Source organism: Sapajus apella, unplaced genomic scaffold (assembly GCF_009761245.1).
Source record: "Sapajus apella isolate SASKATOON/1434 unplaced genomic scaffold, GSC_monkey_1.0 scaffold1, whole genome shotgun sequence".
NCBI classification, from domain to species: Eukaryota; Metazoa; Chordata; class Mammalia; order Primates; family Cebidae; genus Sapajus; species Sapajus apella.
Genome location: NW_022436941.1, coordinates 79,720,907 through 79,736,317, shown reverse-complemented (window position 1 = coordinate 79,736,317; position 15,411 = coordinate 79,720,907). Strand labels below are relative to the sequence as shown.

The window sequence follows — 15,411 nt, the reverse complement described above, 5'->3', positions numbered from 1 at the left end:
AGATAAACAACCAAATATAGGAAAAGTATAGGTTTAGACCCTTCATAAATCTCCAGATATAATATCAAAGATGGTCTGTTTATACTGTGCAAACGTTTTCAACTCTAAGAGCCATGCTTATATATGCAAACAAAACAAATGAAATGAAATATTTATTTCATTTATTTTATTTAAAACAGTCTTCCCAAAATAGTAAGTTCCCCTGAAGTTTTGAGACCATTTGGCTACCTGTTTGCCTCTCCTTACCTACAGAAGAAGATCAGAGGTAGCCAAACTGGTGGGTTAAATTTAGGAGACCAGTGAGCAAAAAACAGAGGAAAATATATGTAGATAGCAGGTCCAAGGTAATATAAAAGATGAAGCAACCAATTAAAAAAATGGTTACATGAAAAAAGACTGATGTAGTAAATATTTATTGACATCATAATATGTACATAGGCAGAATGTTTCTACAGTAAGTTCTGGTACCTTTTTTTAAAATTCCTTTATACCTCTGCCACTCAAATTGATTTGATCTGTAATCAGGCATTTCCCAAGAGGTGTTTTCTACCTTCTTCGGAGACATTGCAGCAGCTACTACCATTTGGTGCTGGTACCAAGATCGATCTGTAGGGCTGACAGTCAGCCTCCATTCATAAATATGGAAAGCTGAAAACAAACAACAAACAGCAAACAGAAACAATCCCAGAGTAGATAATTTTAACTTTTAAAAAAAAGAAAACATAAACTTATTTAAAAATCTATATAAACTGAATGACCTTCAAATATCCTAAAGGTTTTATTAAAGTAGAAATTTAAAATAAAATTTAAAGATGTAGGTATATACAGAGACAGGTACCTTCTTAGATAGCCTCAATAGGCCGTTACTGTTTTACTTATTCTAACTCTGGAGTCTTTCAAATCTAATTATAATTCACATAAGAACTTGTACAAGTAGGCCTTAGGTTGAGCATATTCCCTGCTCCATCATTGCCCAAAGTCATTTTTATTGGGAGTGTGACTCTTCAGGAACTTGACCTCAATTAGTGTAGATACCAGTCACACACTCCTCTGTATGGCTGAAAAAGCTTTGTCCATTGCTTCATGTCTGTGTCCGGATTCATTCTTTTCCTTTTGAACTGTAGGCAACCCAATTGTTATATGATACATTTCATATTAAATTTTAAGAAAGGTCCCTTAATTCTCAGGGGTTTGGTGAATGGAAAATTAAATTAATTTGGAAACTATACATCCCTTAACTCCATGACAATGTTCTTTTTGCTAATATGAAAGAACAATCATTCCTCTGGTTGATAGCTCCACTTTTTCCCCTATTCTTTCTGTCGTAGAGATAAATAAAAATAGTTGTTAGAATCATTTACATAAAACATCAACATGATGTGTTAAGGCAGTCTTGTAATTTCTAGCAAATTTTCAGTGTAGGTCTTTGACAGAAATTCTTTGTTTGAGGTACAAAATGATATATCTTTAATGTAAATCATATGTATTTCAAATAATATAAATTATTTTTCGCACTTAAAAATCCTTTCCTTAAAACATTCAGTGCTGGTACCCAGGCCAGTGCTAATTCACTCACCTTTTTGGGGGCATTGAAATAAGTCATTTCTGTCTGTATCTCACTTCTGGATGAATGTAGCTCTTCTCTGAGCCAACCAAAGCTCAGATTCCTGAGCTGCTTCTACTCTAATACTGCCTCACGCTTCTCCGTTTCCTAAGTTCAAAATGTCTCTGAAATATCATTCTCTCCAGATTTGTCTCTAATCTTCCAAAATCTGCCAGTTTCTTTAAAAAACAAAAAACAAAAAACCCTTTAAGTCTATAGACAGTCAGGCCTGGGACCTCATTCTAGGGCCTCCGTTCTCCTGCTCTGCAGTCACCCACACTCCTGTCAGGGTTCAGCCACTTGGGAATCCTTCACTTTTCCCCCCATGGTCAGTCACAATAGTAGATTAATGGCCATTAATACTGTTGCAATTAAAACATAATCCAATTTCTTCCTCTTTAGGTACATGTGTTCTTTATGTGCTCTTAAGGCACATCTGATTCTAGGAGTGTGAAAATTGGTTTTACAATAGTGTATACAATACTGTATACTATCATATATACTACTGTGGGTTATTAGGTTGTGAAACATTTAAAAGAAGCACAATACAAAGATTTTGTGCTTATTGAACTTGTAGTATAGTTATAAAGGGAAATTAATACTCATTGGATAATTATGTATTTCTACAAGCAAATAACAAATTTTATAAAAATAAGCATAGCTAGCATTTACTGAATATATACCATATGCTAGGCCTTATCTATGCCTTATCTCTAATTCTCACAACCCAACTTTGTATTTATTGCTATCCTGTTTTACCTGAGAAATCTGAACATAGGACATTTACATAAGTTAAATAGCTTGGTCAGGGCTGCACACGGTGAATGGCTACAAGGGGATTCCAGGCTAGATCTATCACATTCTCACATTCTAACACTGCTCTAATTAAGAGTCTCCCTGAATTTGGTGGTGGTGGTTTCTTTCTTTTTTTTTTTTTTTGACGATGGCAAACTTGAGGACACATCTGGGATGTTGAAAATGTTTTTGAAAGTGTTCAAATTTGAGGCATGCAGGAGAAGATACAAGGAGGAGCAACAGTGGTATGCTTAAGTATAGGCATTCCTATGATAATTTTAGGGATCCTGGTATTACGCTGTAATGTAAGTGTGCTGGAAAATATTTAGTTGCAGGTAGTTATGATTGTTTAACAACTCTCACAGATCACTTATTTGGAAATATATTTAGCACTGATGGCTTGCCATCTCATTGTACTTTAATAACCAAGTAGTGAACTGCTCTTCCCAATTTACAGTATTTTTATGCATTTATGTTATGCGTATCTAATTCATTAAGTTCCACATCATCTTAGCCTATTATATATCTCAAAGAAATGAAGCAAAATGGTTTCATAGTATCGAAACCATCGTGGATTAATAGTTATAACATTTTCTCTACCAAGACAGGTTTCAGACATTGATTTAACTTGGATCACTTTATTCATTTTAAACTGCCCCCAAATAGAACTGTTTCCAAGTTAGGAACCCAAGATATAGAGATGCTAAGTGATTTGACTTTACCTTACAGTTAGTGCCAGAGCAGAGCCTAAAATCCAGGTTTCCTGCTAGCTGGGTTAGTCTGATTCCTACGACATTATACTTCTTCTCAAGGTAAGTGTTGTTTGGCAAAAATTGTGATAAATCTCAACCTGGTTGTCAGTGGAATCCTCCGGCTATAGAAAAATCAAACTTGAGATCAGGTTTCAAGTAGCATTTTTATTTTCATTGTTATTTTTATTTTTTGAGAAGAAGTCTCATTTTGTCCCCTAGGCTGGAGTGCAGTGGCACAATATCAGCTCACTGCAACCTCCGCCCCCCAGGTTCAAGTGATTCTCCTGCCTCAGTCTCCCAAGTAGCTGGGAATACAGGTGTGTGCCACCACACTGGTTAATTTTGGTATTTTTAGGAGAAATGGGGTTTCACCATGTTGGCCAGGTTGGTCTCAAACTGCCGACCTCAAGTGATCCACCCACCTTGGCTTCCCAAAGTGCTGGGATTACAGGCTTGAGCCACCATGCCTAGCCTCAAGTGACATTTTTACTATGTCAGGAAGGAAGAGCTTGAGTGGGAAAGCTCTTCTTGTTTTCTACTTAATGCTTTGCTTTCTTGTCATGTGTTGCATAGGAATTTTCTGATTCTTCAAACTGGATTAGTAGATTTGCAATAGTCCACATTCAAATAAAGCATTTTAACAGGTAATATAGACACATTTATACTTCCTGAATGTGTTACACATCTCTGTGGAAAGAGGAAAGAATGGGAGAGTCAGAGGAAGCAGGTCATGGATTAGCTAGTTTGAATAATTTCTGGGCTCTGGGACACAGGGGCGATCCCCCAGTTGCCTGGCACTGAATTGGTCCTGGGTGATTAGGACAGATGGATAGTGGCCCAGCTTGTGAAAGCTGAGTAATGGAGGTGGTTGGCAGTGTGTGCTCTGGATTGGTTGGCTTGCCTTTGGAAAGAGTGCTCCAGTGAGTTGTTTACTATCTCTGGAAACTGGCTAATCTTGGGAGGGGCAGTCCCTCCAGACTCAGTGAGGCCCCAAATGTCAAAGAATCAGAATACAAAAAAATAAAACATATAAAAATAAAAGACATGGTTAATACAGAGGGAAAGTTATTGGAGCCCCAGGGGCAGTCTCTGTCACTCATTTCACTCTGACGAATGCTGTGATTCCCAACTCTCTCACTACAGGATTGGTACATTTTTGGGTCTCAGGATTTGGAGACCTAGCACATCGAGCCAGGAAAGGATCTGACAGATTTTCTGGCTCAACCTCTTCATTTGATGATACTATTCATAATAGCAACATTTATCAAGCCCAGTGCTGCCCCATAACGTAAGCACTTTACGTTTCTATGAGTTTTAAAATTTATTTTTTGCAACAACCAAATAAAGGTGGTATTATTAGCCCTCTTTTACAGCAAGGAAACAGAAAACCAGAAAGACAATGTGATTTGTCCAAGGTTGTAGTCACAAGCAGGATTCCAACCTGGGCACTGAGTCCAAAGCCCATGTGCTTGACTACATGGTAGAAGAGATCCAGGGAGGCCAAGTGATTTGTCAGAATTTTCAGATCTGATATCAAATTCCACATATTTTAATTCATAGCAAGTACTTTTTCCATGCTATATAATTACTCAGTATCTTTCAGTAGTTTTTTGTGACCTGTCCAAGATATTATTTAAAGTGAACAGAAAAGAATCAGTTGTGCTTAGAACTTACTATCTGGCAGCATAAGCACCGTGTGCATTATCTGTTTTGTGTTTAAAACACATAGATATGCACAGAAGGTGGAACTGGAACACATTCAGCTAACTTCTTCCTGCACATTTCTGGAGTGCTGTTTCGGCCGATGGAAAATGTGCACATAAAGAAAAGGGTGTGAAAGAAAGAGTCTAAGTAAAATGGTGTAAATACCTACAAGGAAATATTTCTGCCTATAGTCTTTGCATTTGGTGCTCAGGTAGCCTAGTCACCCTGCCCACTGATGCCAGGATGACATTTAGGTCCTCTGGTCTCTTTATAAGGGAACAACACTTTCTGCCCAGGCGAGCTTCTTAAGAAAACTACCCAAGCCAGTGACAGCTGCCAAGACCATTCTTGGTGCTGTCATTTGTATGCTCTTTTACCCCATCACATTTCTTCTAACTTAGCATCTGCTTTTCCTGAGATATTGAGAAAGGCAGGATTTAGTTTTACTCCTGAGAGGAAGCTGATACTGTGTCTGAAATGTCAAGATGCCTGAAAACATTCACTCTGTCAGGCAGCTGAACGCAGCAGCTCCCGCATCCCACTGTGTTTAACCACTCTTCTCAGCCAGCATTGACAAAATACAAAGGATGCTACAGACTTTGTTCCTGGCTTAATAGAGCTCACCAGCTTCGTGGGAAGTAGGAAAACAAACATAGAAGAAAAGATCGACCTGTGGATCAGTAACTGTTCTGCCAATGGGTAAAGTGGCCTAGTGACTTGAGCAGGGATTTTGGAGTCTGGTGACCCACCGTTCAAATGCTGTGCCTGATTCCCTCTAGGGTGTGACCTCAAGCCCTGACTTCTCTGTGCTTCCATTTCCTCATTTGTGAAGTGAAGAAACATAACCCCTACCCCTGAGCTGTTAAGTATTTGCTACTGTACATACTTATACTTAGTTCAATACTGGGCACAAAACAGGCACTCAATGCATTTAGTTTTCTTCTTTTCCATAAACAGTATAACAACATTCAGACTTTTATACTCAAGGAATGTATTTGAATCCAGTACTTGTTGGTGCCTACTATGTGCCAGGCACTGTGCTGGGCATTGGACATGTAATGGTAGAGCATGCCGAGGGTCTGCCATCAGGAGCCATAGGAGGTGGAATTCCACTGCTGCTGTAAACGGCCCAAAAGGCCTGAGCACAGCACACGCAGGGAAGATACCCAACATGGTCCTGGGGACCCTGGAAGGTTTTCTGGGTGTATCTGTATCTGAGCTGAGAACTGACAAATGAAACAGAATCATTTGTTCATTCATTCATTCACTCACTCAATCACTTAGTATTTACAAGTTTTTACTATGTGCCGGATACCACGGAGGAATTAAGGACTAAAAGTAAATATGCACAAGAAATACAGACTGTGATAAGTGCCGTGGAGAACTAAGCAGAGCACTCTGATAAATGAAAAATAACAATGGGAAGGGGAAGCCTGTTTTAGGTGATCGATACAGGTTTATACAAGATACTAACTGAGCTAACAGAGCCTGATTTTCTGCCCATTTTGCCCCTATTTGAGCAGAGGTGGATTGATACTGTTGGGACTTGAAGCTTTTACAGTTTGCCAGTCCTCTTTAAGGAAAAAGATACACAAATGTCTTCCTTATGAAGTGGTGACAGAAAGCAGGTGACCACACAAACATATTGCTAAAGCCCACTTGGAAGGTACCCAAAGCCTAATCTTTAATCAGCTTCCTGGAAATCCACCTCTACTTTTGTGGAAAATTTACCTGTGTGTCAAAGACACATGTGGGAGATGGGACACATTGACAGCTAATACCAAAGAGCAGTGCACAGTGGACATGCAGGCAAAGGTGTGTCAAGACAGTGGGATAAACGGGAGGCATCAGGGCAGGAGACTGGATTTGAGACCTCTGTGTGTAACCTTGGGACAAATGACTTCACTTTTCAGGGAAGCAGTTATCTCATCTGTGAAATGAAAAGGATCCACTCAATTGAAAAAAGACAAACAAACCCAAACTGGCATTCAGTGATCCCTAATATGCCAGGAACAGCTGTGTGAACTTTGTAGGTAGTAAGTTAACTAATCCTCACAAAGCCCCTGGGAGATAGATGCTATTCTTGTCTTCAGTTTACAGATGAGTAAACTGAGGCACAGAGTGTGTAAATACCTTGCACAGGGTCACATAGACAAGAAATGGCTAGTTTCTTGAGTGTGGACCACCTAGCTTTGGAGCTTTTTCTCTTAATCCATTCTGCTGCACTCTTTCTCTATAGTTACAACTTTTGAGTAATTGTTCTCGACCAGCCACTGTGCATATTTTATTTGTAATGCTCGAAATTTTATTTATAACCTTGAAATGTTGGTATTAATATTGCTCTTTATAAAGATATGAGGAAGCCAAGACTCAGAGAGTTTAAATAATTCCCCACTGGTCACATAACTCTTTCTACTGCCTATAGAGTGACTTCAAACCTTAGAACTGATTAAAATAATAAATCAAAAGGTAGCCAACAATCAATGGAGGAAAAAGTTTTTCCAGGAATATATAAGGTACAAATGGACAAATCATGACATTATATTCCATCCAGATCGATCTCTTTCATGATCCCCTAGTCAGCCCAATTCCTACAGAACTTCTATCCCAAGACTGCTAAGCAGCTCTCAAACCTAAAAATTGGAATACTGGGCAGACGCAGTGGCTCATGCCTGTAATCCCGGAATTTTGGGAGGCTCAGGCAGGCAAATTATGAGGTCAAGAGTTCGAGACCAACCTGGCCAACATGAAGAAACCCCGTCTCTACTAAAAATACAAAAATTAGCCGGGCATGGTGGTTCACGCCTGCGATCCCAGCTACTTAGAAGGCTGAGGCAGGAGAATCACTTGAACCTGGGAGGCAGAGGTTGCAGTGAGCTGAGATTGTGCCATTGCACTCCAGCTTGGGCAAAAGAGCAAGACTCTGTCTCAAAAAAAAAAAAAAAAATTGGAATAGCATAGTTTTGGTAGCGGAGAACAGCAATTCTGTATAACTGAAATTTCAGATAAGTAAATCTTCAAATTGTGAGAACTTTAAACAAATTAAATCTTGTAATGACATTTCTTCTAATATGTGCTGCACATTTGTTTATTATAGGAGAAAAAGAATACAAAAGATAAGCCAACGTGATGCTCAGGATTATCAGTATCTGATCATGTTTTCTGTATACTTAGTTCTACTTAATATGTTTTCTTTCTTCAGTGTCAGATTGCCCCTCTTCATGCTTCTAGCTGCTTTCCTTTCCCATTCTAATTTTTTTACTTTGATGATGCTTTTTTTAGCCAAGTTGAGAGGAAAGTGGCTCGATGTGTAGGTATGAGGATCTTTTAAATTAGTATGCATGAGCTTTGTAGTAAGGGCATTGGGGAGATCCAATCTGATCTCACAGAAGCCTCCCTTTGCACTATATTGTAATCTTCATATACTTACCACCAAAATGTTTAACCTGCCTGAACACACTGGTGGTACTTTTATATTAGAACTATTCTAGACGTACTTGGTTCTAAATTCCCATAAGACAAAAATATCACATAGTGGTTTTGTGACCAACAATGGGCTCCAAAGCCAGGCTGTCTGAGTTCATATTATGGCTATCAGATTTATGGATACTATGACCTTGGGCAAGCTAATTAACTTCTCCATGCCAGTGTTTTCATCTGTAAAGTGGGGACAATAATACTACTTTGCTTACAGTTTTATTGTAAAGATGAAATAAAATGATATGTACAAAGTTCTTCGCACAATACTAGGCATATAATAAGTACTCAAGAAACAAATCATTATTATTTCCCTGAACAGCCTTTATTTTATGGGCCAAACCCTCCATACTTTCTGCAACAGCAAGTAGACTCTTTCTGGTCCATAAATTGCCAGTTTGCAGGCAGGTATTTATATGAAGAACTTTAATTTTGGTGTCCTGAAGTAATGATATATACAAGCATATTGACAAGATGACATATCTTCTGGGCACCTGGATTCCTCTCACCAACCACTGGTAAATTTTAATATGCCCAAGTGCAGTGAGCTATGTTGTTGAGGTGTTTCCTGGTGTTTTGGAGCCATCTGTGCATTTAAATAGAGTCATTAGCTGTACAGGAAAGGCAAACCCATACTGCTTGTTTATTAAATCCTCACAAAATTGATGTCCTGCCCTAGAACAAAACAATTATAAATCATTGGATCCACAGAGAGCTGTTATTCACCTACTGGGATATGATATTGCCTAGTGATGTCAGCAGCTCCTGGACTAAGATGTGAGCTGTGCCCATGCCACCAGGTCACCTGTTGTTATTTTCTATCGGTTCATTTAAGTTAAACTGAACTGGCCAGCTGTTCTGGCATTAAACACAGCTTAAATTCGGTGCAAATTAAGCATTTAATTACTCCATATTTATTTTTCAAGTCAGACTTAAGAAAAAAGTACAGCGTTTTCCTAGTTGGATAGTACTTATTTTCAGTAGTAGGAAAATTCTTCTTTTTCCTTCTGCTTTTGCTCTCTGAACACTAATTTTGCTGGTCCTGAACATTGCCACGGTGGCAGTAAACAGCGAGATAAGAGAGCAAATAGGAGCATCACTTGATACATATCACTTTGCCGAATGTGCTGATGCATATGAAGAGAGGGAAAGCAAGGACTCCATCTTGTTTTACAATCTCTGGAAACAACTAAAGCAATTTAAAAATGTTTACAGAGGATTGTGTGAAAAACAATAGCAGATAAACAATAGAAAAGTACAAAAGAGACATAAAAAAGAGTTCAAATAGGTAAAGTATGAGACAAGGTTTTGGGGAGAAACAGAGGATAATTTAGGAGAGTTTAATGATTTTACAAAATTTTTGGATTTTACAAAACTTGCATTTTGGCAGATACTCAAAGGCAAGGAGAGGAGAGGGAAAGCTTTATACTGGAAAATAAGGGGAGCCTTCAGGTATGCCCTGGTTGGAGGCTATTAGCATGGGGAAGCTGTAGGCATGCTAACAAAAAGTGGGGTATCCCATGTGATTGGCTTGGGGTACATATTCGGCTTTCTTTGATCCTAAATTGGAAGCAGGAACAAAAATTAGGGAAGCTGTCAGTTATTAATCAAGTCCTGGCCCTTTTAGAAAATTATTACAAAAATGTTTGCTAAGCCTCCAGGATTGTCACGAATTAGAGCAGTGTGGCTTCCCACAAGTCTGACTTCTAACAGACTGGCCCTCCTGGTGTTTATTGTAGATAAGGAAGTTGGTTTCCTGGGAAGGCTGCTACAGGTTGTGGGTCAAAGTTCTGTTTTTACATATGATCTGGGTGTTGTCCATTTGTACATTCAGTCTCATAAATACACCTAACTCAGAACCAACTTTAATAAGAGCAGCAAGAGAGATAGCACAAGAAAAATAAAGGGTTTTGAGTGTCTGATAGTTTGGCTCCAGGCAAATTATTAAACTCTGTAATGCATTGGTTTTCATTTTCTATAACATGAGGATAATGTTTTTCTTGTAGGCAAAATATATTTGGTTTGCAGGGCTGTTTTAAGGAATAACCTAATGTGTGTAATGTGCCTCTTATGGTGTTCTTATATTTTTTGAAATCATTTCACCCTTAAAAATTATTGAGGTCACCAATGACCTTGTTTGTATGTGGGTTATATCTATTGATATTTAATGTATTATAAATTAAAATGAAGAACATAAAAATATTTTTATTTTAAAATAATAAGCCCATTGTATGTACACATAAAGAACATATTTTAATGAAAAATGACTATATTTTGAAAGACAATAAAATTAGTGAGAAGAGTGGCATTTTAAAAAAATCTCATTATATCTGGCTTAATAAAGGGCAGGTGATTTTTCATATCTGCTTTCTTATTCAACCTGTTGCTGTATCACACGTCAGGTAACCTCTGGAAAACTCCACTGTACACTCATTGGAGAACAACAATGAAAAAGGCAAATAAAAACTTAGTATTATTGTGAGAGTAGTTTTCAATTCAGAGACCCTCTTAAAGACTTTAGGAACCTACAGACCACATTTTCAGTACCACTGCTCTAGACAATAGAAGGCACTCATATAAATCATTAATAATATTAGCAGAAGATTACAGCAATGTTGGCATATATCACAAGGGGAACTTCTTTATGCAGCTCCATCTTTATAAAGAGGCCTTGCTGTTGTAAATGATTGGAAAACTCCCATATGCTGGCAGATTAAAGGCAGCAGATCTTCTGACAATAGGTGGCTTCTATGGAAGCCAGGTCTGAGGCTTAGGACAAAGAGTGAGGGTCTTGCAAAGGCAGACTAAACCAGAAAGAAGTTTTTATTTTTCAGCAGTGTGAGTGAAAGAATGAATAAATAAAAACACAAACACACACCCTTTATACCAGCTATTTTCAACAGTATGGCAACAGCAAGTGTAAAGGACTGGAAAATAGGTCCCATGATCCCACTTCACTGCTCAAATCTGGCTCACTGGAGCAACAGTCTCCCCAGTTCTGAGAAAGGAGGCAGGGGACGAATATGATGAATCCTCCTTCCTCCATCCTCCATTTGGTTTACAAACGGGGCAACTGAGTGGAGAAGCCACTGGGTTTTCTGGCCAAATTCTGAAAAAGGGAGCACAGCTGGTGAAAACAAGCTCCTGGATTCTGAAATCTGAGTCTTTCAAAGTTTATCAGAAGCTAAATATTCAGTTGCATGAAGTTATGCATGACTGATAGGCTAATGTCTCAAACATTTAATGGTATTTAGATTTTAGAATAGTAGTTTGTGAAGCAAAGGAGTGAATGAGCTTTCAGCAACAAGTTGAATGGTGGGTCATCTTCCCTAGACTCTTGAAATTAGAGTCCCTGTGTGAAGGCTGATTTGGACTCACAAGGCAAATTATTGACACTCTACGGTAATTGAGAGGGAGAAATGAGCTGATATAAATTATTTCATTTTAATTAAACAGTTGATCTGTCCTCCTACTTTAAGAAAGGAAAAAGCATAATAGTTTTGTTTTTTGGGGTTTTTTTTCCTCTCTTCAAATTTTGCAAAGGAATTAATCTTCAGGTTAAGACAAAACTCAGAATATTTTATCTCAACCACTTAATTTGTCACTAATTTATTGTCAATTGGAAATATGATAAAAGAGTGAGAATTGAAAGCATTTTTCTTACTTTGCTGTATGGCTAGCTTCTGCAAATGTTGTAGCAAGGTCTGTATATGTGGTTTTGAGAATGAAATTCTAAATTGAGTTTTGTAATGACAGAAAGGCTGAAAGCAGAGATTAAAGGAGAGAGGCTTCTTACTCAGAGACTAGTGAAAATACAGATCTGCTGAGACCTTTCAGCCTGGCCTTGATGACACATGAAAGTGATTCTACAGTTGGGAGGCACTCAAGTTTGCGGATGGTCTGATCTCAGCATATGAGAGAGATGAGAGATTCACATATGAAAGCAACCAGACAAAGAAGGCTGTAGAAACTAGAAGCCTGGGTGAACAGTTTTTTTACACTGGGTTTTATCAGCACCACTGTCTCCCAGAGGAGTGTCTAGTCAATAATTTTAACATAGAAACCATGGTCCCTACAAAATGTGGTCTCAGAGTCAGTCCCGTGTCAGAATCATTTGGGGAATGTGTTAAAACTGTAGATTTTGAATCTCATTTCAAGCCTACTGAATTAAAATCTCTCTGTAAACAGAATCAGGGGATGTGAATTTCCAGTAAATTTCCCAGGTGATAACTGCCATTCTGAGGAACAGTTCATGCTATCATATTGTGTCTGTTCATGGAGGGCTGAAGGGAGGTCTACTTTAGTGTATAAACATTGAGGATGGATTGGGGAAGGGGCAGACTAAGGTCCTCTTCTCAGACCTTATTCTGTTTTCTAGAGCCAGAGAACAGTCTTAGATTGGCCCAAATATGGCGGCAGGCTGGAGGCCTATTCTTTAGAGTGGCTGTGGTCAGAGGGTGTATGTGCCTGGGAAAATAGCTTCAAAGCTTAAGAGCCTCTGACATACTCTATTTGGCAATCGTTCTACTTGCTCCTTTACCGTTTTCTCTTCTTTCCCTACCAGCCTATCATCATTCCTTCCCTCTCTCCATGACCGAGTACAATCCCACTTCTGTCTGGTTGCTAACTTTGCTTTGAATTCTTTTTCCTCCTACTCACTACATTCTTAGATATTGAAGTTTAGAAGCATTTTCTCACCATTTGGCTTCATCTCAGTTTTCTAGTCTTTGAACTGGACATGAAGCAAAATGGGGAGGTTATAGTACTATCTCCATCTCAACTAAAGACAGGTTTGTCTCCTTAAGCTTTTTGGCATTTCCCACAGTGATTTTCAAATTTTTTTTATGTCATGGAGTCATGTCTTTAAAGGAAGGGATATAGAAAATTCCAATGACTAGAGGGAACTAACCTGTTTTCAGCAGGCTTGGAAGCCTTCTATTTCTTTTCTTCCACCTCCCAACCCTTTACCTAGAGGAAGGCAGGAAGGGCTCATCCTGGAAAACGATTGCTCTACAATGTCTTTTAGAACAAGGGCAGAAGAACATACAGACATATCTCTGGCAGACTCCATCCATGGGGTAAGCCCCCTTGGAGATGGCAGATCTTATGGAAAGAGCCCATGAGGTCTCTTAAAACTAGACAATAGGAAGGAAAGTGGAGGGGGAGGCACAAACTTAAAGACATTTAGCCCACAGAGAATCTGCCGTAACTCTAATATAACTTGTGTATTTGTGTGATACAGATTCAATAGTAAATAGTGCCAAGAAAAACATTTAACATGGACATTCTTTCCAGATAGAGAAGAGAAAAAAGTCGAGATGAGAGCAAGAGTTAAAACTTTCAATATCTGAATAAAAGTCATATTATTAACAGATATATGAATAATCTATCATTCAGATTTTGATTTTTCTTATCTGACTCTTCCACTAAGTTATGAGCTCCTATGGGTTATGGACTAGACATCGTTTAATTCAGGAGTCTCAGCATCTAGCATTACTGGCCCACTGGAGATGTCAGCACATACTGAATTCATGAGTGAGAATAGTCATATCTAACAGAGTTATGGTCATGCTCATTTACCCTATACATATTTAATTGTTAAATTTTTTCGTTTGTACTCCCAAATCTTATTAGGTATTTTTAGTTCTTACAATCACCACCATTCTTCTATCCCATTATTTCAGGAGTTCAAGTTGAGGGATATTTATTCACACCATTGAAAAGTTTAAGGAAATATTATACAGGGAAATAAGATCATTTGGGAGAACTCTGTTTCCCAGAAGCAACTGTAGCATTCTGGTTAGGAGCACAGGCCTTGATGTCAAACTGTCTGGGTTCAAATCCTGAATCGGCTCCATTCTAGAGGCTTCCTAACTTCTCTCAACTCCAGTTTGTTTACCCATATAATGGGTGTATTAGATTATCTCCCTCATACTATGGTTATGAGGAATAATCAGGTTAAAACGTGTTTTTCATTTAACAGACAACCTCATAAATGGTAAGACTCAAGAAGTATTAGTTCTTGTTATTATTTATAGCTTAGACCAAGCTAAGGTCTAAAAAAAAAGATTGAAAAAAAAATTCAACATCCTGTCTCAGAACGTTGTGCTTTGCCATTTTGAAACTTTTCCCTGTTAATATAAAACCACTAAATCAGAGTGCCCCACCATAACCACCTCAGGTCACACCTCTCTGACTCTCTTCTTGAGAAAAACTGAAAGTTCTGCAAGATGCCTCTCAAATATTATAAACTTCAGGCCCCACAGAACCTGGGTCTAAGTCAGTTCCCAAGTCAGTGGGGGAGAAAAGCTGAGGCAGTGTAGTAAAAATATATTGGAGGTTGTTGATCCTCTTTGCAGAAGAAATAGTCATTCAGGATGAAGACTTACAATTGGACTAAAATAAAGCTGATAGAGATAGTGAGGAAAAGACAGAATGTGAGATAATATATACAAAAGAGCAACACTTTTTTGTATAAGAGCATTATTGCATTCAATTATGTAAAGGTGCCACAGTAAGGTGGATGATTGATGCAAAAACACTCAAAGAAGTGACAAGAATATTATCTGTCCAGTGTTTAGTGGTGAGTTGAAGAGATAAGTCATCAAAGCTATCACATGTCCAGTGTCACCACACTGGAATACCCATCTGTATATAAAGGTTATCAGTTCCTCCCGTTTATCTTTACGGTAGGAAGAGATGTGCTAAAATGGCAAATGAAAAGTTTAAGATCAAATACATAAGGAAGTCTGTTTTGTTTTGTCAAATATGGGAAGTTATATGGGGAAGTTGCTGTCCATTCTTAATGGGAGCTTTCCAAAGGAATGCGTTTTAATCTGGGTTCAATGGCTTAAAGAAAGCAGAGCAGTGAATTGGTGACTTATAAAGGCTCCTGCCTCCAAAAACCCCTTTTTAAATTAAAGTGGTGTCATTTGGCACACACAATAGTTCCCTGAGCTTACAGGAATGATTTCTACAGATTTTTTTTTTAGCCAGACAGAATTGTCATCCTGGGAATTAAAATCAGACTAATTGCATCTGGACTTAGAAACCTCCTCGGACTTGGCTAGTGCCAGTGCC

General features: G+C 38.4%; 1 protein-coding gene across 2 annotated transcripts in view; it reads left to right on the top strand.

The window, feature by feature from the left end:
* The window catches only part of RAB3C (RAB3C, member RAS oncogene family), a 269,450-nt gene that overhangs the window by 32,005 nt on the left and 222,034 nt on the right, over window positions 1-15,411 (top strand). The window lies entirely within an intron of this gene.